Source organism: Lonchura striata, chromosome Z (genome assembly GCF_046129695.1).
Source record: "Lonchura striata isolate bLonStr1 chromosome Z, bLonStr1.mat, whole genome shotgun sequence".
Taxonomy (NCBI): Eukaryota; Metazoa; Chordata; class Aves; order Passeriformes; family Estrildidae; genus Lonchura; species Lonchura striata.
In genome coordinates, this window is record NC_134642.1 from 85,231,629 (window position 1) to 85,257,693 (window position 26,065).

Below are 26,065 nucleotides of genomic sequence, written 5' to 3' on the forward strand. Positions count from 1 at the left end.
GGTGAGGGTCCCTGTGGCTGGAGCTCTGCAGGGTTATATCCAGAACTGCTATTTCAGTTTGTATCCTCTACAAGTGACAGAAGCCCTCTATTCATTCTGTGTTTTGGCCAGAAAGGCTTCATTGCCATTTTTTTTAAATTTTATTTTACAAGTTTTGATGTGTTTAACTCCGCTTCCTTTCTTCTAGATTCTCTGCAGAGCAGCAATGTGCCTTTTAAAACAGATAAATTCTCATGTTTCTAAGGATATGCCTTTTGCATGTATTGGAAAAGTGTGAGGAAAGCTGGGCTAAGCTGAAAGACTTTTACTATGTAGGACTTGACTTTTAGTAGTGTGGCAGAGCTCACAACTGTAAAACTTCAGCATTCCAACAGCATTTGGTTCTCCTCATATGAATGGTTTCATAGATTATAACTCAGAATTTATGCAGGTGAAGTTAATTTCAGCACTAGTGAATAAGGGTTTTTTCTCCCATTTAAATTGTTTTTCTTAAATAACCGTCCTCATTTAAAAAGGAAAAATTCTCTGAATCTGGTCTCTTTAAAATTCTTTTTCTAGCTGTGCTCAGAAGACATATTTCCATATGAAAAGGTAAATCATCATTTTCTTATTATATTGATTTTCCACTTACTGTGATGGCAGAGATTTTCAGTCTTCCTAAAAAGAAAATAAAGAAGGATCAAAGTCAACACATTTTTATAACCTGATGAATATTTTCCACACTGAATCATTCAAGAAATTAAAACCCAACAGATATTTAAAATCATGATGCCAACACACCCCAGTGTACAACTGCTGCACTCCTAAACATTTAAATTCATTAAGTTCTTGGCAGCCCTATCTTATGTGTGCATATGTTTAATATATTTGTACTGACAGAAACTGCACTTCAAAATACTCTACCAGATAGGGATCACGAGATGGTATCAAAAGGGATTCACTGGATCCTCTCACAAGTTAGACAAGGTTTTCATCCCTTTTGACATTTTTTTTTCCAAGAACAAGTAAACAGGAAATGAGAATAACTACATACAGCTTTCCTTCAGCTACACTGATGTAAACCCTGCACAGAGGACAAGCAAAGCTATTTGTGTTGACCTATATATATATATTTATCTACTCAAATATAGAGCATTAATTCTAGCAAACCCCAAAAAACCACCATGAAAGCCACACCTGCAGCTAGAAATACTGCTGTCAAAAATAGGAGCATTCTATTACCACAGAAAATGTGTTAATGGGCTCAAAAGACAAAGTGACTGCTTCCTTTGCAGGGAACCATGTTATCCATCACTTCCAAGCAGCAGCACAATAAATTCCAGCAGTAGTTATGGAATTGCCAGGACCGCTCATGACAACCCATCAAAACCCCTGGAAGAAATATTCCTGGATATCCAGGACACAAAAACCTTAGTAGAATTCAAGACAACAATCAGAAATGCCTTTTAAGCAATGCAAATGGCAAAACCTCTAAGATACCTTTCACAAGATCTCTCTTATAAAATATTTTTCAAGTGTTAACACCTCTTATTTGAGGAACATCACATACGAAAACACAAAGTAACACTCAAATAAGGAACTGATACCAGAGCTTCTTATGGTTATTGAAAGATATCCTAGCTATAATTGAAGCCAGGGAGCTGCAATCAAGATGATCCTTAATAAAATAAATAATGAGATTTGACAGAATATGAATTTAAGCCTAAATATCAACAATGTCACGCTGTCAGCAAATGAAATATGTTAACTGAAAACTGTTGCATTTGATTTAAGGCCCTATCATGCAAACCGAGAAAACAGGTCACCCCAGACCTTCAGGGAATCTGTTCTTACAGAAATTTTAATTTTGCTCACAACCCCTGGGAAGCAGAAATAATGAAGGGCCTTGCTCAGGGATGTAAGAGGTGCACTGGCGGCATTACTGGTGTTGTTACCTCATCTACCTACACGGAATATCCAGCTGAAAGAGCAGATCATTGGGACTAGGCGGTGTGCTCCTTTACTCACGCTGGAAATCCTGCTGCAGTGGGCCTGAGGAAGTGTTAGCAACTTCCCCAGAATGAGAGGGACACCAAGCCTGTCTCGTGTTTCAGTCAGATGCAGAAGGAACGGGGTTTGTACCTCGTAATACAAGAGCTCCTTACAGAGCATGGAAGCTGTAAAATAAAGTAGGGTGAGCCAATAACTCTTTAAAGAAGTCTCTGGATCAGCTCCTGACAGCAGCTTGTAGATGCAGGCGTCTGAGCCTTCTTGGATGCAGTGGGAATGCCAAAAATATTCACCCATCCAAACCTTGCTGCATCCACAAACCCAGGCGGCCCCACTCACTGAGAAAAAACATGTGATCATGTCAGTCCCACACATTCCTGGGCCAGCTGGCCTCAGAGTGTGAGCCCTGAGGGCTCTGCCTCTGGGTTTTGTTCCCTGGTGTCCTCTGCCTTCCTGGTAGCCAAGTGGCTACTGGCTCCTGCATGGGCTCCGTGATCCAGACTCCTCCAAAGCTGAAATCCTTGGAGGCAACTACAATTTGAGTATAACCACAACTCCCCACATTCCCACAAGCCTCAGAAAGCACCACCCAGCCCAGGAGAAGAGCACTGCAATGCTGCAAGCCCTGCAGCACCATTCCAGCAGGCTCAGAGCAGGTCCCAGCAGGAGCCAGGAGCAGACACCAGTTATCCAAGGCACACTGGCACGGTCTCTGCCTGCAGAGCAGGCACTTGGGAATGTGCCACTGGAAAGCTGAGCTGCCTCCTTTTATGCTGGGACAAGCAGCTGGTTAGAAGCTGCACTCAGATGGCCCAGTGGACGTTATGAAGACTGGCCAAAATATTCAGATTTTTGGTGCTGCCTGTGAGGACACGCAGCAACAAGCAAAGAAATATATTTCTAGTGGCTTGGGCTGCCTGGTAGCTCTGTCATAAAAAGTGCCTTTTTCTGTCTGAATGGCTTGAAAGATGGTAGCACAGTCAGTTTAGCAGCTTTTTGTTGATGGTGGTCCAACACTGAGTACAAACTGGCTCAGTTTTCCATGAGAAAATGTCACTCCTTGGACTCACTTCTAGTTTTTGAGAGTGCCACAATTGCCTGAAATCACATGGTTTGTGGTGTTAAACACCAAAAATCAGTCATGTCCATACAGATTGAAAAGTGACACCTAATCTGTGTAGGAGGGTACCTGTGATCTTTGTGGCATGACATATGTGGAGAATACACTGATTTTCCAGCAGTCACAGTGGATATTCACTGACTATTTCTGAGACTCATCTGGCACTGCGGTCATATGTGCAGCTTTAAAAAATGAGAGCAATAAAAGCAAATCAAGCAATTTACAGGAACTCATTATTTTCTTTCAATTTACCTGAAAATCAGTGCTTTAAACAACAGAACTTTGTAGTTTGCCTTTAAAACTATCTTATCCACTACTGAACATGCTTCAGTTCTAAGATTGCTTTCAGTATTTTCCTTTTGTCACTTCCTAAACCAGATTCCTGCTGTCTAGTGGAATAAAACTCACTTATTCATGGGGTGTGCAGGGCAGAAACACTCATGACACATGTAGGAGCTGCAGAAATTATGGTGAAAATGCCAAGTATTTTGCTAACTTGAGTGCTGGTGGCAGAAACTTTCCTGTTTCTGCTTATACACAATTCATTACAAAGTCTTGCTCCTCACCTTTCCTTCCTTCTTGGCTTCTTGATCACTCTCCATTTCTGCCCCATCAATTCACCTCCAGGGTCCATCAAGAAAATAGAAACCTAATTAAGGGCAAAACATTTTGAGCTCACAAAAGCTGAAAAAACAGCCTGGCACATGGAAGAGGCCCAGTTACTTGTGAGATGCAGAGTTAACAGCAAAACAAATTCTCAGAAAAGGCTGGACACAGCCCAACAGTGCTAATAAGTCAAATCAGATTCCGAGACAAGGCAGAGATAACACAGATCAGAAGACAAAAATCAATGAATATTCTGTAGAGGGCTGTGTAAAGATTGTGTGATGAAGTGCTAAGTCAAAAGTGTGTTTATATGAAAATCATTCTCCTGATACAATCAGGCAGGATGGAGACCATGCAAATTCCTTTTACAGAGCCCATCCATTTATCTCCAGAGAAAATGATGTTAGGAGAGAGATAATCTGAAATTTTTTTCCATGAATTTTTTTGTTGGCGTTCCATTTCTTAAGCAGTAGAAATGAGAATACTGTGAAAAAGGAAAAGACTATGTAGAAAGGAGTATTAAAGAGCTACAAATATCTCACTGAAACCTGACAACTAGTCTGAAGAAAACAACCTCATAGTGTAAAAAGCCCAACTTGTAAAAAAGAAAGAGAAAACTCTGTAGACTGAGAATCTATAAATAATCTCAAATGGAAAGCTGACTGTTCAGCTGGCATAAAATAATTTCCTTTATTTTCAGCCAGTTTGGAAAACCAGACTTTTAATATATTTTCTTTCTATTAAATGTTTTTAAATGGGTGATACTTTATTTGTCACCATATTTGTATTTCTCTTCTGGGTTTTTCATTGTTTTTCAGTAAAAAAATTTGCATGAATGTGTAGGGCTGTTTCCAGAAAAAAAAAAAAAAATAGTGTGTTCTGCTGCCTTTTTTTTTTTTCTCCTGCAGAATTCAGTAGCTTTGTACCAGTGACTCATAGCGTCCACCCTGCTGAATTTTCCAAGCAGAGAAAGTGCATAACTCACATTTTTCATCATATTATTAGCTTTTACCTTACATCTTCCTCAGTGGGATCAAGTGTGCTTCGTTTCTGCTGCCTGAATCCTTCCCTTTTCCTGGATTCAGAGTGAGCACCTCCCTGAAAATGGAATTCAGGGTGAGTGGCCACAGGAAAATGAAGGAGATGTCTGGGGGTGCCCTGGGGACCAGCAGCAGATCCACCACTGATCTGCCAGATGTATGCAGGAGGAATAATGGTGAAATTTGAAGAAAACTGGCAATAGAAGAGCTGCTAATAACCTAAAAGCAGTTGCACAGAGGACTATGCATTTCATGTAGGACAACAATCTTCCTGCAGGAAGATGTGCCTGCTAACACCTGATTTTTCTCACAAATCCCAAATGCACCTCACTGTGGCACTAAAGAACCCTAATTTTTATACTGGTTGTGTATGTTTATAGTTTTATCTCCTTTTTGTCTCCTCCCCCCATATAAAATCCTGATGGGCACCAACTACTGTGATTGGAAAATTTCTAAGAATTTCAGGGTGGCAGGACTTTTACAGGCTTTAAAAGCGAGTCCCTCAAGAAATGAGCAACAGAAAATCAAAGTTATAAAGCTGTTAAAAACAAACCCCTGAAACTCTTTCTCCCCTGATTTTTTAGGTTAATTTGGAAGATTATGCTTTAGGTGCTGTATTCCCACTGTCCTCTCCTTAAAGGCTGAAAAATAGCCAATTTTATGTGACAACAGTGAGATTTCCCAAAGTTTTTCCTTTGCAGTCCAATGCAAAATGAATGACAATACTTGCTTTTGCAGAGAATGCCATCTTTGCATCCACATTAAAAAGGAAAATTCAAAAATCATTCACAAAATGCTACTAAATGTTCAATTTTTTTTCTTTTTCTTGAGTTGTTGCTGTGGTCTGAGGTGCCAGGAATAATAATCAGCAGGCCTGTGTTGTGACAGTGCTCCTAGGTAAAAGCAAACCTAATATCTATTCATCTTATCTGAGCTGGGTTTAAGCAAGCAGTTTCCACTCTGCACCCTTTCACGTTCAGATGCTGGGAAGGGGGAAGAAAAGAACCTAAACTATGCTTGGAAGAAAGGCAATAAGCATCCCTGATCACTATTATAGATATAGTTACTTAATGTTTTCTGGATGGTGATGGATGTGCACGCAGCAGTGCTCTGCATGTGGATCAGCTCTCCAGCTGGAGTTAACTCCACATCTCTCAAAAAACCCTCCACAGGGTTGGTACAGAAACATAACTATCATGATATGCAGATTAGGCCTCCAGAAGTGTCAGAACTATGTGAAATCAGGGGAATTTTTAACCTCTGTTGAGTGCTAATCAGGCAAGTTTGCTTTGAGACAGTGACCCAGCTCATGCTGAGCAAAGCTTTGGGGTTTAACCCAAAACTTGTGCACAATTGCATTTCTCTCATCAAGCAAAGCTTATAATGAACATTCTGCTTGCTTTGAACCTATGCCTTTGGTCAACAAAATGATAACATCTCTCTAGTGCTTACTAGATGGAAACACACATATTGCCCCAAAATAACATTCCTGTGCCCAGCATCTGGCTCAGCAATGTTTAGTTGTGGGTGCCTGAAGGATGACTATGGAAAAAACCAGGAAAAGATGAACTTTCCACAGATATATCCTCTTGGTATCCAGCAGCTCCATTAGCTGGTCTTCAAACCACCATAAGGTGCTAGAATCAATTTTAAGATTTACAAGAATACTTTATTTTAAGACTCTGTGATGTTTCATCCTCTTAGTTACCTGAACCTGACTTATAACTGGGGAAAAAAAAAAATAATGGAAAACCACACAGGTTCATTTCGCAGCTCCTTTTATTTTACTCTGTGTAATAAAGTGAAAAGAGAGCCCCTAAACCAAAAACAGGGCTCCTAAAAGCCTTGCTGACTCAAACCCCACAGCACAGGGTGTGAATGAACTGGACTCCCTCAGCCCAAAACCATTGCAAATAAAACAAGAAAACAACCCAAAGAAAGGTGCTGGGGAAATAAACATGAAACATGAGGGTAGTGAAAAAACTCGGTGAAACGCCCATTTCTGGTCACTTTCATAGCGCTCCTGGTGGCTCCAGCTCTCCCTGCAGCATCTCACCACAGTGGGGAGGGACAGGGTGGGGACAGCCGGGAGAGAAGAGCCCCGAGAGTGGGAATGGGAGGAGAACTCTGTTCCAGCCCGGCTCTCCCGGCTGTCCCTGGTGTCCCTGGAGCTCTGTGCTGAGGCACCACTGCCCACATCCCACCCACATCCCATCCCTCATCCCACATTCCAGCCTGCATCCCAGCACATCCCGCATCCCTCCCTGCATCCTGCTCTGCATCCCGTATCTCACCCCACATCCCTCATCCCGCCCCACATCCATCCTGCCTGGCACCCTCCCTGAATCCCGCATCCGGAATCCCGTATCCACACCTTGGATCCTGCATCCCGTCCCGCATCCTGCCCCGCACACCGCCGTGCATCCTGCCCCTCATCCCACAGCCTGCCCATATCCTGCCTCTTGCATCCTGCCTGCATCCTGCATCCCACATCCCCTGTCCTGCTCCCTATCCCTCATCCTGCTCCACATCCCACATCCCACATCCCACATCCATCATCAAACATCCCCCATCCCACATCTGGCTCCCTGTCCATCATCCCACATCCACCATCCTACATCCCGCATTCTGCATCCCATATCCCACATCCTGCTCCCCATCCCACATCCACCATCCCACGTCCTGCATCCCACATCCCATATCTCACATCCCGCATCCCATATCTCACATCCTGCATCCCATATCTCACATCCCACTCCCCATCCCACTCCCCATCCCACATCCCACATCCCGCATCCCACATCCCCCTCTCCATCCCACATCCTGTTTCCCATCCCACTCCCCATCCCGCATCCCGCTCCCCATCCCACATCCCGCATCCCACATCCCATATCCCATACCCCATTCCCCATTCCACATCCCACATCCCACATCCCGCATCCCACATCCCATATCCCATACCCCATTCCCCATTCCACATCCCACATCCCACATCCCGCATTCCACATCCCGCATCCCACATCCCGCATCCCACATCCCCCTCTCCATCACACATCCTGTTTCCCATCCTACTCCCCATCCCTCATCCTACTCCCCATCCCTCATCCTACTCCCCATCCTGCATCCTGCTCCCCACATCCCACTCCCCATCCCACATCCCACATCCACCATCCCACATCCTGCATCCCGCATCCCATATCTCACATCCTGCATCCCATATCTCACATCCTGCATCCTATATCTCACATCCCACTCCCCATCCCATTCCCCATCCCACATCTCATACCCCACATCCCACATCCCACATCCCCCTCTCCATCCCGCATCCTGTTACCCATCCCACTCCCCATCCCTCATCCCGCTCCCCATCCCGCATCCCGCATCCCACATCCCATATCCCACATCCCATATCCCATACCCCATTCCCCATTCCACATCCCACATCCCGCATCCCACATCCCACATCCCACATCCCGCTCTCCACATCCTCCTCTCCATCCCACATCCTGTTTCCCATCCTACTCCCCATCCCTCATCCTACTCCCCATCCCTCATCCTACTCTCCATCCTGCATCCCGCTCTCCACATCCCACTCCCCATCCCACATCCCACATCCATCATCCCACATCCACCATCCCACATCCCGCATCCCGCATCCCATATCTCACATCCCGTATCCCTCATCCCATATCCTGCATCCCACATCCCATTCCCCATCCCACATCTCATACCCCACATCCCGCATCCCACATCCCCCTCTCCATCCCGCATCCTGTTCCATCCCTCATCCCGCTCCCCATCCCGCATCCCGCATCCCTTTCCCGTCCCTCCTGCCGCCCGCCCGCGGCTCCTCCCGCCGCCGGAGCGGTGTTTTCTCCTTCCCTCGTTTTTCTCGCCGTGCCCCATCAAAGCCCCTCTGTTGCTGAAACCCGAGGCCGCTTCCCCCGCGGCGGAGGCGGCGATGGACGGGCGGGCCGGGCTCCGCCGCCCCGAAGAATCGCCCCTTTGTTGAGGGGCCGGTGCCGCCCCACCGGGGCTCTCCGCATCCCCTCTGCCCCCGAGAGGGGTGGGCAAGCCCCGCCCGACCCCCGGGCTGCCCCAGCACCGGGCGAGATCGGTGTCCCGGGGGTGGGGAGCCAGCCCGGCCGTGTCCGAGCATCCTCTGTCGCTGATACCCCGGTAACTCTTTGTGGGATTGTCCTGTGAAGTCGGGCTGCCATGACCCGTGTCACTTCCATCTCAGGATGCTGCGTGATTTCCAGACAGAGGCGTGTTTATTTGCCTGGGGCTTGTTTTATTTTCGTTTTCTTGCTCCTTCCAGCGGGCTGTGCTGTGAAGTCGCCGCTGAGGAGCAGCAGCGGTGACCCCGGCGGGGTGAAACCCGCGTCCCCTCGGATGTGTCAGGCTCCGGCATTTCCTGGTCGGGCGGGATTGATGGGCTCGCAGCCTCTTTTGATGGTCCGGGCTGAGAGTTTGATACCCACAGATAAAAGCTTAGCGGGGTCCGGGCTGGAAAGTGATGCCGGGGTTTGCAGTGGGTGTGACACAGCCGCATTCTCCCGTCCAGAGTCGGAGAAAGAGCGGGTGGGAGGGAGGGGGAAGGGGAAAGGATAAAATCAGTCCACAGGACCAAGCTGGCTGGACCACCTGAGCTTTTTAATCTAGCAAATTTTAGGGGTTAAAACTCCACATTTATTTCCTCCTGCCGTTGGGAGATTCAGACATCGAGAACCTCATGTTTCTCAAGCGGAGCAAAGTTAACACCTGCTTTACACAAGTAACATTTTATTACTTTTTGAGCCCAAATTTGCCAACACGTAGTACATCTACAAGGCTTGACCTGTCCCCCCCGCGTTGCTTTCATCTCTTATTGTTTGACTGGGGTTTTGGTTGGTTGCTTTTTTAGATTGGACACATTCAGACATGCAACAACGCCCACACCTTTTGCCTCCACTTGTCAGGTGTGAGATTTGACGTGTGTGCTTCTCCTGCCGCGGAATTTAAGGGGTTAAAGCCACACACTGCGTGGATTTTGGCAGACTCCTCTGGGGCTGCGTGTCTCATGGTGTGAAGGGGACAGCAAAACAGAAATTTCTGATGCTGGAGGAATACTTTGGCCTGGGGTGGCGTTTAGGGATTGCATAAAGTCTTGGGATCAACAGCTGCTGGGATTCAGGGATGCCAGGGCGTCCCGGAACACGGCAAGGCGTGTTGGGGTGTGATAAGAGAAGGTGGGTTTGTTTCCTGGATTTACAATTCTACTGGAAGTTGGGGGGTAAAGGGAAAACAGAAGGGGATCCTGTTAGGTCCAGCTGTTTCCATCCCCCTCCACAACTTCCCTGCCTCACTTTCCCGGTGTCTGAAACCCTCAGAGTTAATGGGAGTGTGGGGGGTAAAAAAGGAGCGGGGGCTGGGAGGCAAGTGGTCAGGAGTGTCATGTTTCTCAGGGTGTCACACACCCTAAATCCCTAAAGTCAATGGTTTCTTCATGAGGAACACTACCAACTTCTTTCTTTTCTCTCCCCCTACTTTTTTTTTTTTTTTCCTTTTTTTTTTCTTCTTCTCTTTAAGTCCCGTGTAGTTTTTTAGCCCAGGACTTGCGTGGAGCTGAGTGAGGGTTTTTTTTAGGTGCGGATCTGGGCGGGCTGGACCCGAGGGGCGAGGACAGGGACCTGGAGGGAGAGAGCAGCCTCGCTGCTCCGGGGCAGGGTGTGTGAGCCACAGGGAAAACCGCGCTCGTGTGGGTTTATTCCCCCCCTCTCCTTCCTGGGGTCTGAATGGGAGCACGTTGGGCTGTAATTAAGACATCTTGGAGGCGTACTTAACTCATGACGTGTTGCTTTTCTTTTCCTCTCGGTGAGAAAGTGGCTCTCTCTTCCCTGGATCAGGTCCTCTGCCACCCAGAGCCAAAAAGAGACACTCGGGACATAGACACACACACCCACACACGCGCTCTGACTTAAGGTGAGCACCAAAAACTTCTTCCTGCGCTTCGCTGCCCTCCGTTCCCAGCTGCTGGAGAGTCCCGGGAGCATCTCAACTCGCAGGGAGCTCCGCGCAAGGTAAAAAAAAAAAAAAAAAAATAGAAAAGAAAAAAAAAAATCAAACTTTTACGAAAGTTTGGTTGGTTCTTTATTTTTTTTTCTTTTTTCTTTTTTTTTTACTGCTTTGCCGCTCCGAGTGGGATGGGGACCCCGCGAGCAGCGCCTGTGGCATCAGCGGCAGGGCTGCCTGCGCTGGAGGGATTTTTGGGAGTTCTGATTTGGCAGCTGAGGCGAGGGGCGAGGAGGGTGAAAGACGGATTGAAACTGGCTAACTCCAGTGTCTTTGACTTCTGAGCGCTCTGCGTTACCAAAGGAGGGATCATGTTGCAACTGCAGAAAGACAAAAAGTCGTATACTTCTGCTCTGTGGCTTCCTCCTATGGGATTGTTCTTCTCACCGAGATTTGTCTATTTTTGTTTGTTTTGTTGCTTGTTTCGTTCTTTGAGTATTCCTACATCCATTCAGATGCTTTTAGAAGTTTTCAGGACGTAGGGGGAAAAGAGCAGGGTAAACTGAGAAAAAAGATTCCAAGGACTGGAAGCAGAATCCGCACAAAGTACTGCCCATCCAGTTAGAAGCAAGCACATTTTGATAAGATGTGATATGTTACATACTGATGTCATATTTGGCTGTTTATTGTCAGGGGAAGCCTGAATAACGTTTGGCACAGGTTCCTGCAGCCTCTCCACTCACTGATAAAGTTGGGATGCCTCAGCATTTCAAAGATGCTGCTGCAGATGAGCTGGTCCAGGGGTCTGATAGCAGCATCACTTCACTGTTTGTTTGGGGTTTGGGGTCAAACCCACAGAAGGGTGCCGTTCAGAACGTTTTTCATGGCAAAACTCCTTGTGTGGTGAGTTTAGACAGCAATGGCTGGAAAGCTTTTTGTGTGTTTGAATTAAGGAGGTTTATTGCTGTTTGTGTATAATTAGTGGGGGCTTAATTGCTGCTGGGGTCTTTCAGGGCAGAAAGTGCTGCCATATAGTTGGTGCTTGGTGTCATGCAAGTGGTGCAGCACCTTCAGGAGGCTCTGGGAGCCTGGCAGTGTGCTCAGGAGAATCGTCTAGGTGATGAACAGCAATGAATTTGCATTTATGTCTGCTTCAATGCCTAAAATGTGGGAAGAAGGAGCTCTGGGAAGAGCCCTGTTCTGTCAGGAGTGTGTGTGGTGTGGTGGCTGACAGCACGGATGAGTTGGGGTGCAGACCCCTCAATAAGCACAGCTTCCAGATGGGGAAATACGGGTCACAACCAGCAAAACCATCCCTGGATCAGGAGGGATCTGCAGTGCCAAGGTGTGGCATGCAGGAGGCAAAGCCCTCGTGCCACACACCAATGGTTTTTTTCTGGTTTTCTTGGGGTTTTGGGTCTGGTGAGGCCACCAAAGCACGGTCCCGCAAAGCACAGCTCAGCAAAGTTGTTCTGAGAGCATCACCTGAGAGCCCAGCCCTTACACACCTGCCAAGGGGGACAGGGAAGTTGGAAGAGTGCAGGAGGGAATTAAAAAAAAAAAAAAAAAAATTAAAAAAAAATTTAAAAAGGACCAGTTTATGATGATTTTCAACACTTTAAAGTGAAGTAGGGTGGGAAAGATGCATAGAGCAGCTTTTACAAGTTAAATCCCCCCAAAAAGTAAATGTAATAATGAAGGCACTGCCAGTCCTCACTGAAATTTTTTGCCAAAAAGCCAGTCAGACTTCCTAACAGGATTCCTGGATGTGTAAGCAGACTCCAATAAAAAAAAAGGGAAAAAGCCCATCAAGAAGAAAAGTTTATGTCCCTGCCAGAGGCTCACAGGACAGTCCACAGCAGAGCATCCTCTCATCCCACACCCAAGAGGTTCATTTTCTCCCCAGTGCCACTGAGCCTGGTTAAAACAACCTAAGATACTAAAAAAAAAAAGCTAAAAAAAAAAAAAGCCAAAAAAAACCCCACACAACAAAACAAACCAAACCAAAACTAACCCTAAAAACCAAACAAAACCCTGGAGAAGTACAAAGGCTTGGGGCAGAGGGAGAAAAGGTTTCAGGAAAGGATGGAGGGTTTCTGTTGTGTTGCAGTTTGTAAAAATTGGTATGAAGAGTGTTTTCTACTGTAGGTCCCCAACATTTGTGATTTTTGTGCTGATTTGTGACCAAAAGTAATATTTTTGTCACAGTCTGGAGCCAAAAGGATTGTTATCAATACTTAATGAAGTTGCTTAACCTCCTGGCCCCTCAGTAAAAAATCTGGAAGCAATATGTGCCACCCCTTAAAAGGTGTCCTGAGATCCTCAAGTGCAAGAGAGACTTTGCAATTGCTTACGTTTAAATATATTAAAAGTTTTCCAATTCGCTGCAAGGATTAAGGGGTGAAAACTGGAATTAATATTTTCTGCTTTTCATTTGCTTTTTCACCGAAGCAGTGCTTAAACTATTCCTGGGAGTTGGAAATATTTAGCATTTCTGTTTTATTGTAAACCTGACAGTGTATTTCATTGCTCGAACTCTGTGGAAATGAAAAGTTTTGTGGTGTTGGGGGAAAAAAAAATGTTATTTTCATATGACAAGCTTGCTTCTGTTGCTGGTGAGGAAGTATTAGACATTCTGTCTCCGCTGGTAGGAACTGTAGCACACAGTGCTGCGCCTGAAAAGGCATCTTGTAACTTGTAGGTAACAAAATGTTCTTTGGGGTAGGGAAAAAAAAAAAGGCAAAATTAAAAAAAAAAATAAAAAGCTCTGAATATACTTAGGATTTCAATCAATGGTGTTTAAGGAGGATTAGAGGAAGCAGCTGGCTAAACAAATATTAGGTGTAGAGTGGATGCGGTGGTATAAATTAATAATGCAGTTCTTTATCTGCCGTATGAATGAGAGGTTTTGTGGAGATAAGGCGGCCCAAACGCGGTCGCTGGATGCCACCTAGTGGATATTGCCGAGTTTTTTGGCAGAATTTTCTTAAATTCGCAACATCTGTAATTAATTCAGGTGTAACTTAACTGTAAGTGGTTCGTTTTATTCACGTTTATCATTAAAAATCAAAATAAAATTTTTTGTAGCGTAATTTTAAATTATATTTTAAGGGGAGTTTGTCTCTGTGTTTTGGGTATGACTAAAATCAACTTGGCTTCTATTTGTAATTTGCCACTGACATCTGTTTGCAGAGAGTTTTTAAACCACTCAGTCTAAAAAAAGCTTCACAATCAGTTTGATGGGCTGGGCTGTTTGTGTACAAATGAGGAAATTTCTGAAATTTCTGTACAAATATTGTGTCAGGAGAAGCTGTGTCCAGCAGCAAGGATTTTAAAGCTCCTTCCAAAAGTCCTTTATCACATAGGACGTGCTTTTCTTAACCCCCTTTGTGTTTTCCCTTGAATATTGTGCCAATGATAAGCATTGACAAAGAAAATGTATTATTTTTCATATCTGATAAAAGGTCATGAAGCTGTTGTTTTTTTTTTTTATTTCACTTGCTGTTTATCTCCACCTTCCTCAGATGTCAAATACACTCACAGCTTAAGTTTTCTTTTTTACTGGGGGAAGGAAAATTGTTTATTTAACAATTATGAAGACTGTTTATTCAGTGGTAGGTATTCAGGTGCTGTCAGCTCTCATAGCTCTAAAAATGATCCCATCCATCACAAAGTTTTAAGCAGACAAACATGCACCTGGACATACTTTGTGATGGGATTTATGGGATCTGGCCAGCTCACAGGCTTCTGCTTCCTCAGCTTTTTTTAAAAAAATGCCACCATCAACACAGCTTTCACTGCAACCACCCCTTAGACACCCAAATGAGGGGATGAATGCCTGGTTCTGGTCCTACATTTTTAAAATAAGTGCCACAGTGGCTATACGACCAAAGAGCTATTAAAATACATGGTAAAGCCAAGCTCCCTGTGCTTAACTTTCCCCTGGTTTTCATCACTGAGCAGGAAACGAAATGGAAACCTCACACTCAGCAGAGCAGACAATTCCTGTCCCCTTCTCCTTCTGTCAGCTTTGAAAACACTTATTTTTTTATGTTGGTGTGTTTGCTTTAGATTAGGACAACAGGCTGCGTGTCTTAAACATGATCAATAGCTCCAAAACAAAACAAAAAATAAAACACCAAAAAACCCCCAAAACACTACCAAAAAAACCCCCAAACATTTAAAACACGCATGAAGAAAACACACAGCAGTAGCCTGCACTGGCTACCTTGGAACCTTTTCCCAAGACTCATGTGAAATATTGCCACAGGAGGTTGTTAACAAAATCGTGACTTTATGGCTAAAAGCCTGCTTTTCCATTAATCAGGAAAACTTTATGAATTACAGACTAGGAAGGCCAAATATCGCAGCAGCAAATGAGCTAATTGACTCAGCCCTGTGCCTCACAGGTGGCTTTAGATTTTCCCTTCAGCTCTGCCCAGCCTGGTGCTGTGAATCACAGGGGAAAGAAACACAAACCTGATTAAGGAGAGTCTTTGCAAGGCTCCTAGGACCAAGATTTCCACTGGCACACAGAGGCACTGTCACTTCAGGGCACATCAGGGCAAAATCTGCATCATTCATGGCTTGGCATAGCAGGAAAAAATAATAAGGCATGAGACAGAGGAATGTACCTGAATATATGTGTCTTGCTCTAAAAAAATATCATCTTGGCATTTGCCTTACTGCAGGAGACCATTATCTTGAGACATCTTTCCATTAATAATATCTTATAATCACCTTAGGAACATGCAGCCTGCAAGGAAAATGTGGGCCATGGAGGCAGGTTAGAACAGAAATGGGCTCGACAGAAATCTCAGGTGGTAAGAAACAAAAAGTTTCAAGCCACTCCAGCGTAAAAAGAAGGAAAAGTTGGAAACATGGAATGATTCGGGTTGGAAAGGGAACTTGGAGGTGATAGGATCTTCCAGCTGCTCTGCCATGGGGTAGAGATAGCTCAAATTTGGGTTTCATCAGTTTTGCTCTGGGTGTATTAAGGGTTTTTTGCATGCCATATGTTAATTTGCACTACCTGTGCCATGGTACCTGATAATTCAGCTGGTACCTAAATTGTGTCAGTGAACTCTGCCATGAGGAACACCTAAATCTGTTGTGATTAACACTTTTTTTATGCTCAGAATTCCGTTCCTGCAGCGCTGCCTGCACACAGAGGGAAGTGGCAGCCTGTGTGCATCCACTGCTCTGAGAGATTCTGGTCCAGAAAAAAACACAGATAATCAACATTTACTCACATCAGTAACTCTGTGAAATCAATAGGAACTCAACCAGGCCTCAGTGAATAAAACTTTTAATCTATTTGCATACAAAGCATCACACATGGCTGATCAGGAAGCAGCTCATAAAGCTCCAAACTGCAAATCTGCTCAGTTTTATTGATATGAGCACCTGTAAGGTGATGTCAATAAAGCATTAGGCAGAACTCTGCACATTTGCAAAGTGTAGAGGAATCAAGGCCTGCACCTATGGAAGAACTACCTGATTAATATAAGAACAAGAACTTCCATTGCCAAAATAACTTCCCAAACTCTCCAACTGAAATTAACTACCCATCTATTCATTAACATGCTGCACTCCAGTATATTTATGTGATTGCTGATTGGTCTTTTTTTTCCCATAAACATATTTTCAGGTAAAAAAAGGAAATCACCTCTGAGCCACATAAAAACAATATGCCTAGAAATAGGAAAAGCACACTGAAAAATGTGAAAATACTGGAGTTCTGGGCCTAGTCAAAAGGCTTATAAGAACCATATCAGACAAAAATAATGTTACAGGATGTGTGGTGGTTTTCCTACTGAAATTTCAGTGATGCACACGTGATGAAACAGACCATGATGGTGTCACCACTTTCTGATCATGCTTCCTGTGGCCTTGTGAGGTGATTTGCTCAGCTTCTTTAACACCCAAGGTGCTGGACACGCTGCAGGGAAGGTCTGGGATTTTAATTTCATGCTTAACCTGAAGGATTTATGCACACACTATGATTTTCAGAAAAGCTGTATTTCTGGATTTTCAGACACCTGAAGCAAAATGCCAGGTTTTGCTGAGCCTTTGGGGCTTGTTTTTCTAGTAGCTTTGATTATATAGATCCAAAATATGTGCACAAAACATGATTCAGCTTTTATCAGCAAGTTGTCAGGCAGATCTTTTGGTTTTTTGGTTTTTTTTTTCAGTTGATGCTGTGTTTATTCTTTGTTTGGTTTCATTGGAACACATTTACACTGGTGCACTGTAAATAAACTTGACGATCCTACAGTTCTTCTGCAAGCTAAATAATTCTGAGAGCTGTGTCAATGCAGTGGCTGCGTTTTGGTGCTGGTGTGCCTCGTCACATTTATCATTCCACTTCACTTTGTTGTGCTGTGGGGAGAGGGAAAACCAGCAAATTATGTTGACATCCCAAGCTTTTTCTACATTTTTCCCAGCTGAAAAAGCAGATAGAGAGAGCAGTAATTCAGATATTTTTGTTGATGCAGAAAATATAGCCAATTCTTGGATTGTTGCTCCCAGTTTCCAGGCATTTCATCTGTTTCCCCCCCCTCCATGAGCAGGCTAGGAGAAACATGCAGATATTATATTTTTTTTTATTTCCCCAAAGCATCCTCCATAGCTGGTTCCATCTGCATTTTAATGTAAAGTTCTGCTCTGATCAAACCAGAGAGAAAAGAAAAACTTTCAAGCCCAGCAGGGCATTTCCCCAGCAGGATGGAAGAACAGCAGTGGCAAGTTTAACATCTTCATAAACGAGCTGGGGAGATGTTTTCTTGGCAAAACTAGTGTGACATGTTTTCAAAACTGGTGAGGGAATAAATGGCTCACTGTGACTATAGAGGCACATTTCAAATGGGGTTTTGCCAGGGCTAGTCAGCATTGGTCCCCTTCAAGGGAATGGAAAATATGTAAAAGTTTTTAGAAAGTGCAAAGTACAGAAGGAACCAAATTATTTTCCCTTTGAAGTTTAAATGGCTTTGCCTGACTGGAGAAATTAGAAAAGAATTAAAGAAAAAAGGAAAATAATGTTTTCACAAAACAGAATGGGGTAAAATGAGACACCAGTAGGATGACCTAAAAAGACACTTTGGCAACTAAAAAAGCATAAAAATATTTAACAAAATCTAAAGGGGCAAATGGCAATTAACACTTTGCAGCACAAATCATAACTCTGTTATTTAATAAAGCAATTCAAGTACAAGAACTTTGCAGGAACAGTTCACCACAGTCTGACTTCAAAACTCATTTGGGTGCTCAAAACTTAAAAATTATTTCTTTGCAATCACATTCTGCAAATCTGAGACAGAAGAGTCATTCTCACTGGTGAATGTTACTGTGCTGAGTGATCCATTTTGCATACCAAGTTGATAGAAACTTCAGATTTACTGTTTTTCAAGACCTATCAGGCAGCAAATTATGCAGAGAATTATGAGATAATGTCCCATAAATAGGGCTTTTCCAAGGAATAATGGCTGCCTATAAAAAGTAAAACTGCCACACTTAGGGAAAACTTTGAAAGTGTCAAGAGAAAGCACAGGCATTTATTTCCAGACCAGGAGACACAGATTCTGTCAAACCATATTTCAAGAGTGACTTATTTTTGCTGCATCTGGTGATTGATAGAGATTCTTTTATTTTATCTGAGGAACGTTGGTTGATCTCTGCATCATTATTGCAATTTGTTTGTTTGGACTTCAGCCTTTTCCTGACATTCTACTGGGGAAAAGTGGCTTTACTTCCAGCTGATTACAGCTTTCAGCAGATCTGTATTTATTCCTGTGACTTGCAGTGTGCAAAATAATCATGTCGGACAACGACCCTCCTTCCACACACAATGATATTCATCAGCTCTTCATAATTATAGCTTCAGAGATTGCCATGAAGTGATGACAAGTTTTATGCTTATATATATATATATATATATATGTATATTAGTAGCAACCTTCCAGTTTATACCTTCCAGTTTATTTATAAAATAAAGCAAAGTTGGTTGTAAGTTTAAAAATGGTGACCACATGGTGGAGGGCAAGAGCTCACCCTGAAAAATATCTAAAGAGAGGGAGGTAGAGAGGAATGTGGAATCACATTCCTCTAATGTGGAACTACACTGTCTCTCAGTTCCTTTGATACTAAACAGCCAGTTTGACTTTTCTTTTTTTTTTTTTCCCATTTTCTTTATATATATATTTTTTTTTTCCATCAGGCTTGAATATTCCCTAAAGTTCTATCTATTTTGGCTTTCTGTTTGTGCCACCTATGAGGAATGGCCCTTTTGCCCATGGAGTCACAATCCCATTGTCAGGGAAATTTATAGATGGGAATTTGTTATCTGGAGGAGCACCAGAAGAAAAATACTCCTCTTCTTTTGCAACTAAACATTTGCAATTTCAGTTAAAATGTGCAAATAAAAATGAGCAAAAGGAGAAATTAAACACTCCTCTAGTCAACAGCCATTACTTTTTTATTCTCTTTTTATTCTCATAAGTCTTGTCATGAAAAAGGAAACTCTGAATCTCTGCAGGTACATAAGCTCTTCCCAGACTTTAGTAGGGACAATAGAACACATAGGAAATACAAGTGGGTTTACCTCAAGTAAAATTCGGTTCATGTTCCTCTGTCATGGAAGCTTAAATATGGCAGGAGGCCTAGAAAGCATTAAAACAAAACAAAATAAAAATTCTCATAATGTTTTGTGGGTTTGTTTTATTAAGTCATCAGTTTTGAAGCCAGAATATCAGATAAGAGCCTTGACTCCCAGCAGGGAAAGTCTTTTGGCCTTTGTGCTTGCAATGTAAAGCTCAAATATATGAACTGCAGGAGTAAACTGGGGAGAATGAAGAATAAAAAAAAGAAGATATTACAAAATGAGGCCAAAGCTGCAGTTCAGAAGCATTTTCTAGAGCCTTTCAAGGAAAAAGGAAGGTAAAAATAGTGGCGGAAAAGCGAAATGTGTAAAAATTGTGGTATTGCTTTTTCCTCAAACTAGAACAGAGGGGTGTAGGGGGGGAAGCTCAGCTCTTCTGTGCATGGTAGGCACTGATGTAAAATGTTTAAAAGTCTTCCTAGAACTTCGTTTAACTGCATGTAGAGAAGGAAGAAAGGCAGGACATAATGCAGAAAACACGTGGCTCATTTCCAGTTTCCCCATCGAGTCTTCCATTTCCTGTCACCCAGCCCTTAATTGCTGCTGGCTTTGACCTTTAATGCAATTGTCCAGCCCTGAGATGATCATCTTCTGAGCTGTGGGTGCTTGATTCAGTGCTGGGAGAGCTTCTTGCAGTGCTGTATTTCATCCCAAAATTACCTCGGATGAATCCGGACAGTGAGGGATGAGCCAACAGACCTGCCCGTGATGCTGACCTTTGCTTCCCTTTTTCTGAAATAAAATCACACCAGAGGACAGCCAGAGGTCCACGGAGCAGGCCATTATGAATAAATGCCTGCTGCATCCTGCTAATGCAGTTTATCAATCCTGCAGGGTGATTGCAAGCCAGGCAGCTTTATTGAAAAGCTGAATCCCAGCACTTTGCTGCTTATACCCTGTGAGAAATGGAAAGACAGAAACTTCCACAGGCACAGGAGAGTTTGATTTGCAGCCTTGGAAGAAGTTTGGATTGATGTAAAAATAAAAGTACACAGACATTTAGCAGAAAAGCCATAAACTTGTGTTTCTGTAATGCCTTAACTAAGAAACTGTATTAGGTAATATTAGGGTCTGTAGTGTAGTAATGTAATTTTATATATATATATATATATAATATAATGTAACTATATAGAGTGAGCTAAGACTTTAGAGGTTATAATAGAAGCATATGAATGTATATATGTTATACATATATCACATATATGTATATGTGGTATATATATATGATAGTAGCCCATTAGATAAAAGCATACACCTTGCAGTAGAATTAAGTAAAAGAGGTTAGAAAAGCAAAATAGACTAAGTAGCAACTGTCCATTATATTAAAAAGTTATATATTGCCTTGTAACAAAGAACTTATGACAACTTTATACTTAAATCTCACAGCCTGTAAAACGGAGATTTATCTGAGCAATAAATCATTTTTAACCCAACTGTAGTCCCACTCCTTCATTAAAACCAGAGATGATAATAATAATATCTCACTGCCACTCAGGACAGCAACATCCCAATGCATAATGGAGAGCCCACAGAGGATTTCCAGGCATCATTTTTGCCATCCTAACTCCTCTCTGTTCCAAGGAGAGAACTTGCTGTGCCAGCAGAGAACGTAGCACAGCATCACTTTGAGACCCAGGCACCTGAAAACTAATATTAATTGTTACCTTTTAATTATGTTTAGCTTTTAATAGGAGAGAGAGAATTGCTGAGTGGTTAGGACACTTTCCTTTAAGGATATTTTACTGTTGCTGGTGGAGCATTGCTTCAGTCCCCTGCCCAGCATTCATATTGATTTGGGCTACCACCTTCAAATACACATTATTTCAAATTCAGGAGAGATGTCTGAGTGCTACAGAGTGCAGTGAAAGTGAAATAAAAGGATCTAGACTGCCTGAGAGTGCTGGGAAAAAAATTATTTGTCCCAGAAACTTTCCAACTTGCTTCTAGGGAAAAATGCAACAAATTATACAAGGAAGATGTGGAAAACCTACACAAAATTAATGCAGATTGTCACTTAAAAATGACACATTTTAGTGATCAAAATTAAAACTAAAAAATTACATGTAATAATAGAAATTATGCATGGAAATTAGTGCATCTTTTTGAATGCAAGAAAACCCCTCCTTTACCCAAAGGGGTTCAAAGTAAGTGAATTCACATAGAATATATCTTCTTTTGCTGAAGATATATTCTATGTGAATTCACTTACTTTACCAAGATATATATGTCTACATGAGCAAAAGGAAAATAAAAATATGGTCAAAATGCCTTGAGCAATGAGGTTATTGTTCTTTCTGAAGAAGACAAAAAGGCAGTTCTGGCTCAAGCTTTGCTGAAGACTGTCATGCAGCTTTCCACTATTTACTTTTCTAAAGGTTAACACAGCAGCCTGAAAAATCTTGAGTAATTACAGTGAGGGCTGTGTATGCTAATGTCTTCTGACTCATTGACTCAGAGGCCAATAATATTTCATTTGATTTTCTGACTTCATTTTCCTGTTAAAGCATGGATAGCCTCTGAGATTACTGATTTATAGATTCGTAGGCATCATCTGAAGGATTTTGGGTACTTTTATTCAAAGCATGCAAATTTCTCATTCTGGCCCCTTGCTCTGCTGATTTTTCTGTGGGTATGTGCCTGAAAAGAGATCTCACAAAGTAAAGTTCACTTTTATTTATTGCACGAGGAGATGCCACAGGTCTTAGATAATTTGGGGTTTTCCAGATTCCAGCAGGTGGGAGAGGACATTTCTGACCTGGGGTTTCAACAAAGCCAATGTGAACTTAGACATACTTGGAAAATATATTCCTCATTAAGGCATTAACTATGTTGCATTTAAGCACCAATTCCTACACTTCTGACATTATATTTTCAGGTTTTAAAACAAATAGGAGCTGTAGGACTCTCTGGGAGATGGCAGAGTCCTGCAATGTTCTCCAGCAACCTTGCCATAGCTCACCATCAGAAGGATTTCTTCACAACCATGAACATAATAAAGTTATTCCTGCAAATTGCTTTTCATCCCTGCATCTTAAATGCCAAAACACAGATGGCAGACAGCATCAAGTCATTTAAATGAATGCGAAGTTAAAATTATATATATTTTTTTCTTTTAAAAAGTAAAACTGGTGTTCTGGAACACCTTTAGCAGTCTCAAATCAAAGAGAAATCTTGTTAATTTTTTCCTGTACATATCCACAATACAGAGAACCCTAAATATACATTTCTAGACTCAAGAAACACTTGGCCAGAAAACATTTCCAGGTCAGGATATTCCCCCAGATGCCTTGCAACTGCTGAAAATGTTCCTTGAATTTGCATCTGTGGGTGCCTCTTGTGAAATTAATATCTTTGCTCCAGTGACCAAGAACCATAGACAGTGCTGCTTAGCCTCTCATTTTTGCCTGCTGAAAATCAAACAACATTTATCTTTGGCAGCACCCACTGGACTGTTTTGCCAGTGCTACAAAATTAAGTCACTTTTCCTTTTCTTTCTGATGGCCAGCAAAAGGAAAACTGGGCCCTCACAGCTTTACCCTTGTAAAATATTAAAACCCAGAAGTCTCTTCAGAAATATTTTCATAAGTTTGGGTCTTTTTGGTTGGGTTGTTTTGGGGCTTTTTTAGTTTGTGGGGTTTGTTTAGTGGATTTGTTTTTCATAGATTTTTTGGATTTTTGGGGTTTTCTTGAGTATTTTTTCAGGTTTTCATGGGTTTTTTCAGGTTTCAACATTATCTCATGTGTTTTAAGACATCTAGAGGAACCATTTCTAGATGTCCTAGTGGATGCTAGGTTGTTAGGTCTTAGTCTCTTGTATCCTTAACATACAAGCATAAGAAAGGAGAATTTTGAGAATCTTTTCCAGCTGAATATCCATTTGGAAGGATGGGAACACACAGGTGGGAGGACAGTGCAAAATATTTACAACTTCTCATGAAGGGAAAGAAACCTGGGCAGAGGTAAAAAAAAAAATCATTTTGGCTAAAATTAAAATTAACTGAGAAAGTATAAGTGGTTAATGGCTGCAGAAGTTTGAAGTGAGCATAGAGAGGTTGGATCCTGGGCCACAATCCTCAATTTTTTTTAATGGGATTTGCTGCTTGCTCTGCCATGGAACTGCAGGGAACTGCTCTGTGTCCCTCCCTGAGCTGCAAACACATCTCTTATCCCCAGAAGAACAAGACAGAAAACAGTTTCTTACAAAATTTTATTTTAAAAAATATTGAATAAATAATAAATAAGTGCTATAATTTATTTATAAAGCATTGTAAAGAGAGAAATCAGCTCAAGTCAAAATATTGTTTCTGAATTCAGAGCATGTAAGGAAAATCTGAGTTGTAGTGGAGGTGCTATTTATAGCTTTTATGTTCCAAGTTTATAGTAGAAATGAGTTTATAATGGAAAGTATGTCAGGTTATGAGTGTGCCAGTACCTTTTTTCCAACAAAATCTAATTTGAGACATTCAAACTGAGGTGTTTGGAGTGGAAGACTAGCATCAAAAGATTTTTTTTTTTCCTCTCTCTTTTCTGATGACCAGCGTGAAATCCTTCATAAAATATGTGTGCCAGTCCTTTTATAGTAATAATGAAGGGAATCTCTGGGCTTTTTAAATAGCATCAGACTTTAAAGCCTTTGAAATGGAGGTCACCCAGTGCCTCAGATAAAAACTGTGAGGGAAGGAGGCACAGCACATCCTCAGCTCTTCTTTGATTTGGGCTTCCTCTTTTTTCTCTCACTCTCCACCAGCTCCTCACCCACATTCTTGGAGTTAAAAAAACCCAAAAAACACCTTTGTTTTGTTGCCACAATTGCTGTCCCCTTTCCCGTGGCAGGGAAGGTGTCGCATTTCTTTAATTGATTTTCCCTGCAGCACATCTGAGATGCTGAGGCTGAAATGCCTCTGGTACCCAAAGGCTGGGATTGTTCCACCCAGACACCAGCACAGATCAAAGCCAGAATGCCCCAAGTTAGCCTGGAAGCAGGAGGAAAAATGTCCCTTATTCTAGGTTTATACAAAACAGACCCAAGGCTGCATCCCAAAAGATGTGCCGGGTAAATTTGAGATTCAAACAGCAGGGCTGAAATTAATTCTGTCTGGTGTGATCTTTTAGTGGAACATTGGAGGTGAGAAAGTTATCTTCACTGAATGCATGTTCTTATGTCAGTGTAAGATCTAATTAGAGCAATGACCTGATTTTTTGGGGAAGAGATTTCTACTGTCTCCAGCCTTTCCAGTGAGATTAGACCATTAAAAAGATCATTAATTATATTTATGCCTCTCAGATTATTTCACTTTGGTGCTAGGAAACTGCTTTTTAAATAGTATCCATTCCTCAAATTGACCAAAAGACAGGAATATTTTCTATGATTACCTTCACGTATCAGCTAATGGAACCATATTTTCTAATCTTCTGTTGTCGGTGACATTTTCTTTGCTACTTTTTGCTTTATTAGCAGCTTTGGCCCCTAAAATGAGCAGATATTCTCCCCTTGTATATGCAGCTGCTGTGAGAATGTTGAGGCAGCTGTTGTACATGAATAACCCACTTTAGGCACAGATTAACCACCACACAAGTCTGAAGGACGGGTGATGCAGGTTGCATCTGGGTCTGCTCAAGCCCATCCTGTGAGGCTCCAGACCCAGAGAACAGAAGTTTAATATTTTATAAATAAGCATTCACTTTCTACCTGGAACCCACAGGAGCTGCATGAGCAGTCATTCTTTCTTCAGAGCAGACAATAACATATATTGATGCTCCAGGAGAGTAAAACAGAGGGAAATTATTTTATTGCAGGTTTTGCGTTGGGTGATTTCCCTCTTTGTCACCAATAGACATCTCGAGAGAGAGGAGGAGCAAATTCCTGAGCACTGGTTATTCTAAACAGCTTTTACTGGTGCAGTTGCTTCAGTCAGAAATATATCTTGTTTTATCAGGGTGTTATCAACAACCAGAACTGGGATGGCCATCCACACATGTGTAATATACAGATTTTCTACAATGAGCATTCATTTTGCTAATTAGTAATCCACAATTAGTAGGGTGCTATTTAGTAGACTGCTAATTAGTAGTCTGACAGGTAGAATTATTGATATTATTATAATAATTATTATATTTTAATATGTCAGTATGTTATTGTATATTATTATGTATCAATATATTAATATATTAATATACTATACTATACTATACTATACTACACTACACTACACTATACTATACTATACTATTATATTATTATATTATATTATATTATATTATATTATAGTATATTATAGTATAGTATAGTATAGTATAGTATAGTAGAGTAGAGTAGAGTATAGTATTTATTATATTTATTATATTATATTTATTATATTTATTATGGTATATTATTGTATAGTATATTTATTATATTAATTATAGTTTAGTATATATATTATATTAATTATATAATAACAATAAAATAGTGTTAAATATAATAATATAATGTAATAAATATAAATCTATAAATAAATATAATAATGAAAATAATTTCCCCCAGTTTTTCACTCTTGAAGCATCCATATATGTTATCATCTGCTCTGAAGAAAGAATCACTACTAATCCAACTGCTCCCAGTTATGCTCTTGGAGGTTTTTTCCACCTCTCTGCGCCAGAACTAACCTGTCAGCATCTCCT